Genomic DNA, 6,000 nt, shown 5'->3' on the forward strand with positions numbered 1-6,000 from the left:
AATAAAGTCCAATTTTCAAACATTCAGCAATGTATTTCCTAACTGAACATCTCTTTTCTAGATAATATACTAACTCAAAACTCTCATAGATTATTTTGTCCTAGCTCATACAGATTCATGCTGTATATTCATACTGTAACCATATTCAATAAATATACTTACAGAATTATTCTGTATTATACTATTGATAATATTATCCTTATCATTAACTGTACCCTTCAATTACTTTAGATTCATAAGATTTAATACAATACAAAAGTAACTTTAAAAACATAAATGTTTTTAACTAAGAATTTTAACACTAACAAGATGTGAAACACATTATACAAAATAATCTATAATTGATTACTGAAATTAGCTATGATGAACTGACCAATACAGTTGCAGTGAATATCATAAAACAATTATTAATAAGGTAATAGAATTTCTATAGAAATCTTAATTACTCTTACATTTAAAATTAGTGAAGTGTCAATGGAGTACTACGTGGCAATGAGAAAGAATGAAATATGGCCCTTTGTAGCAATGTGGATGGAACTGGAGAGTGTTATGCTAAGTGAAATAAGCCATACAGAGAAAGAGAGACACCATATGTTTTCACTCTTATGTGGATCCTGAGAAACTTAACAGAAACCCATGGGGAAGGGGAAGGAAAAAAAAAAAAAAGAGGTTAGAATGGGAGAGAGCCAAAACATAAGAGACTCTTAAAAACTGAGAACAAACTGAGGGTTGATGGGGGTGGGAGGGAGGGGAGGGTGGGTGATGGTTATTGAGGAGGGCACCTTTTGGGATGAGCACTGGGTGTTGTATAGAAACCAATTTGACAATAAATTTCATATGTTGAAAAAATAAAAATAAATAAAAAATAAAAATAAAATAAATAAAATAAAATTAGTGAAGTGTATGTGAACAAAATTGTTTGATCATTTTTTTCTCTAAATTCATCACACCAGTTGCAAACTCCTTGGCAAACCACCAGAGTTTCATAGACCATCTCTGTGAAACCCTGTTTCAAGGATAGGCATTTTTATTTCTAATTAGTGGTAGTATTTACTGATTTTCAGTGATTCATACATAGAAGACACCTAATATCCATGTAATAAGTTATTAAGCAACATATTTTGGTTTCATACATGTTAAGTACTATTCTAAACTCTGAGGATATAGCAGTGAACAAGACAGATATTATTTCTATTCTGGAGGTACTTCCTATCTAGTGAAAAGAAGGAGACAGTACAAAGAAAGCAGATAAGTTCAGAACATGTTAATAATATAAAGGAAATAGTGTAATGAGATAAAGTGTGACTTAAGGAGTTACTTTGAATTGGGTATTCAGGAAAGACCTCACTGAGGAGGTTACTGTCGAACAGAATGCTGAGTGATGAGAAGGAAGTGGGCATTGAGGAGCTGAGACCATTCTAGGCAGAAGGCTTAGCAAGTGGAAAGGCCTTGAGGCAGTGGGAATGGTTTGGCCTTTCTGGGAAATGGAGAGAAGGCTGAGGTGTCTGAAGCAGAATGAACAAAAGGAATATGGGATAAGAAGAGGCTGGGAAGGCACCCATGTACCAGAAAAGCAGAACCTTGTGAGCTGTGGAGATGAGTTTGGGAAGCTACTGGAAGACTGTAAACAGGGGAGTGACTGAACTAATTTGCCTTTATAAAATATCACTAAATATTCCACAGAGTACAGAGGAGTTGGAGAGAGGCAGAGTGAGAGCAGGAAGATCAGTTACAAGGGTATTTAATAATCCAACCTAGAGGTAACTAGGGTGGGAAGCACTACAGATGGAGAGAAGTAGATGGATTTGGGAAGTATTTTTCATATAGAGCAAGTAAGACTTGTCAATGCATTGAATGAATTAATGCATGAGATAATTAATGCATAGTCACTAAAATGGGGAGATCTGAAAGAAGAAAAGTCAACATGTGCTACAGAAGTTAAGGAAAGCTTTCTGGAGAAGGCAGAATGGGAGCTGGGCTTGCAAGATGAGCTAGCTATGGCTGAGAAGTGTAACAGTAGGGATCCAGTTGCAAACAAAACCAGTGAGGTGTGAGTGAGCTTCAATGTGTCTGGGGACTCATGAGGAACTGCCTGCTAGCTAGATGTTGAGGAATGAGCAGGATAGTGGGGTAGAGTGGAATGGGAAGGGGCTGGATCATGGAAGATCTGAAAAGCCCAGAAGGGTGAACTCTGTCTATCCCTATCCAACCCCCAGAACAGCTGTACCTTGGACTTGTACCAGGGAGACTGACAATGAGCCTTTTCTCCAAGTTCCATGCCAGAGCCCAGGTACCCATCTCACTGCTTTCCAGGAGAGGCCCCAAGTGCTCACTGATCTGCCCAACATCAAGGTGACCTGGGTGAGCTGGGAGCTAGAGCAAGTCCCTGCTGTATTTACCATCGCTGGCAGATATGGCAATACCTAACACTGTAGAAATGCTTCAGATAACAAGTAAATTATCCCATAAACTCTGAGCTAGAGGCATCAGTCTGTCTCTGACAAAAGTGATGGGTTTTCCCCAGCACCAGATGGGAAGCACCCCCAGGACTGCCTTGGAGACCGCCCACACCCAGGGCTCTGCCTCCTCCTTCTCTCAGCAGTCCATAAGCCTAGCCTTTGCTGTCTCCACAAAGGAAGGAGTGTGTCTCACAACTCCATAACAAGACCCCTGTTACACCCAGAGAGAAGGCGTGGATTTTAAAATGCCAGACTCTCTAAGAGACCTCATTGGGCCAGTCAAGCTTAGATTCATAGATCCTGCTCCCTCTGTGACTGTACCAGATACTTCCCTATCACATGTGGTTCCAGCTCAACTGTGAGCTGTACAGGAAGAAGGATGCTGCCTCTCTCATACATACTCTTCCCCAGAAGCTGACAGAGCATTTAGAACACATTTTCTTTTTTTTTTTTCTTTCTTTCTTTTTTTTTTTTTAATTTTTTTTTAATGTTTATTTATTTTTGAGACAGAGAGAGACAGAGCATGACCGGGGGAGGGTCAGAGAGAGAGGGAGACACAGAATCTGAAACAGGCTCCAGGCTCTGAGCAGTCAGCACAGAGCCCAACGCGGGGTTCGAACTCCCAGACCGTGAGATCAGGACCTGAGCCGAAGTCAGCCGCTTAACCGACTGAGCCACCCAGGCGCCCCTAGAACACATTTTCTAAAAAATAAATAAAATAAAATAAAATAAAATAAAATAAAATAAAATAAAATAAAATAAATAAAATAAAATAAAATAAAATAAAATAAAATAAAATAAAATAAAATAAAATAAAATAAAATAAAAAATAAATGATTGGCTGTGATGTGGACATAAGGGATGGGACACAAAGACTACTCAATGCTTAAATAGCTTCCCGGAAGTCTGCCCACCTCCTTGATGGAAACAACAGCTGCCTTTGACTTGGTTGTGTATAATGTATGACAAAGGTGCTAGGCTTTTGCTTATTTCCCACATTATCTCATTTAATATTCACATCTACCCTTTAAGGTGTGCATTCCTATCCACATTTTTCTGATGAGTAAATTGAAAGGCAGATGAGGTCACATACTAGCAAGAGGCAGAGCCAGGTCTCCTACCCCAGACTAACCAACCCCAAAGCCCTCATCCTTTCAGATCATAGTCCTAAAGCAATTCTGTGGGTGAAAGCACAGGAGTCTCCCACCTGCCACTCTGGAGGGCAATTCAGCAGCCCTGTAGCTCCCCCTCCCACCTCAGCAGGAAGCCGTTTATCAGATTAACAACCCACCTGCTCCCACAGCAGAAAGCAGGGCTCTGAGGAAACAGAACTGGGCTTAGTTGGGCTCTCTGTGGGGACCAAGGACGCAGGAACATCTTGGGCCTTACAGCAGGGAAGCCACTTTGTGCTTTTTCCCTTCCAAGGAGGAGACTAGAATGTGTTCTATGACCTCATTGTTAGCATGAAGTAATAGGAAGAACACAGGAGTTGAAGCCAGACAGATGTGGGTTTGAGTCCTGATAAGCTTTATGATCTTGGACAAGCCACTTTGACTCTCCATGTTTCAGTTCTTTCAGCTGAAGAGCTTAATGCCACTTCCCTCATGGGATTGTCTTGGGCATTAAATGAGATGGCAGATCTAAGGAGCCCACAGCACAGCTGGCACCCAACAGAGCTGTCAAGCAAGAGCTCTCCTTTCCTCTCAACTGGATAGGGCAACCGTTAAGGGGCCCACTTGTCAGATGAGCAAACTGAGGTGCCAAGAGATTGAGTAGCCAACAGCTAGGAGCAGAGGTCATCTCCTAACTCACAAAATGACACTTTTTTCACTCTTTCTTTCTTTTCTTTCTTTTCTTTCTTTTCTTCCTTCCTTCATTCCTTTTCTTTCTTTCTCTTTCCTTCTTCCTTCCTTCCTTCCTTCCTTCCTTCCTTCCTTCCTTCCTTCCTTTCTCTCTCTTTCTTTCTTTCTTTCTTTCTTTCTTTCTGGCTTCTCAAAAGCAAAAACAGGTAATTCTCCCCAAATCTGTTTTGCCTTGAATATGTAGCTGTCTGGGTGCTCCTCCTCTTCTCCTTGCTTCCCTTCCCCAAATTCTTATCTCACCAGTCTCTTTACACACAAATCAGACTGATCATCATAAAGTAATAGAGAAGCTCACAGGCAGAAGGAGAGGTGAATACAATTCTCTCCACAAGCAAGACAAACCCTCTCTGTTGATGCAAAATCATGACTCACTCGAAACCTTTTATGATGGCCAGATGCTGAGCACATCTAAATTGCTTCAAATTGCTTCTACAGTGTATATTAGTGGTGGGGAGGGGAACAACCAACATCTATATATATTTATACATTTACCAGGAAATGTGTTTATATTGTTTTCCAATCAGGATTTACCACAAGCTAGGAGTTCCACCCCTAATGAATAGGCTAAACCCAGCCCATTGTCAACAGAGAAAAAGTTCACCTCAAACATAAAAGATTTTAAATCAAATTAGATGTTAGAAGAGCATGATTCTCAGCATTATTGGGCAGCCAGAGTTATCTGGCAGAGTGAGTGATGGTTGTTTCTGGGCTCAAACTTTATCCCAGAAGCCTTGGAAGCTAGGCAAGGGAGACTTCCAAGGAAGGAATGGATCTCTTTTTGACCTGCAACTGTTCCACATTTAGGTTGTTGGAAATTCCTGTGTGGTCTGTAACCACTCAGAGCCCATCCTTGGGCTGACCCACAGCCAGGAGCCTTGTACTAGCCCAAATCACTCTGGAGCCACAGCTTGGAACTTCTCCAAGACAACTTGGCCCCAGAGATCTGTGTGGACTCCCCATGCCCAAATGTTACATCCTTTAGACTTTACATCACTGTCCAAACTGTAAACCTTCTCATTTGTTCTCACATTCTCAACCCCATACTGTCCTATGTATCTTCTCCCAAACACTAGCTGCTCCTCTTTCCTGCAAATCCTCTATGCCCACTAGAATCCTTTATCCCAGGGCAAATCAATCCCCTTCATCCTACACCTCATCACATAAGGTTCTCTTCTCTTCTTGGACCCCCCTAAGACCTATTTATCCCTGACCACAAGCACCTTATACAGCCATCCTGAGGGATGATTTCTTGTTCTCTCATGTCTACATATCTACCTGGTTCAGCAGATGAAGCCAGGAGGTGGGATCAGAGTCCTCACATTCCTATGTGTTTCAAAACCAATACTCTCCTCCTGTGTAATTCCTTTGGGGTTCAAGCTATCTAACTACACCAACTTCCCTGAATTTCTCTGTCTCCCTACTCCTGCCATCCTCCTGGAGCAGGTCAGTGTGCAGGGGGAGAACCGTCCAATGCCAAATGTTACCTTCCTTGCATTGAATGATCCTCATCACCTTTCCACATCAATCAGTCACTGCTACACCCACACTGTTCCTCTCATCACTGCCAAACATGCCATTTTCAGACACTGCCTCCCAGCCATCTAGCTGTGCATCTATGTTTCAGCCTAAGACCACGAATCCCTTGATGCCTCTTATTTCTCCCAGTCTATCGTCCTCTA

The sequence above is a fragment of the Prionailurus bengalensis genome, chromosome C1, assembly GCF_016509475.1.
Source record: "Prionailurus bengalensis isolate Pbe53 chromosome C1, Fcat_Pben_1.1_paternal_pri, whole genome shotgun sequence".
NCBI lineage: Eukaryota > Metazoa > Chordata > Mammalia > Carnivora > Felidae > Prionailurus > Prionailurus bengalensis.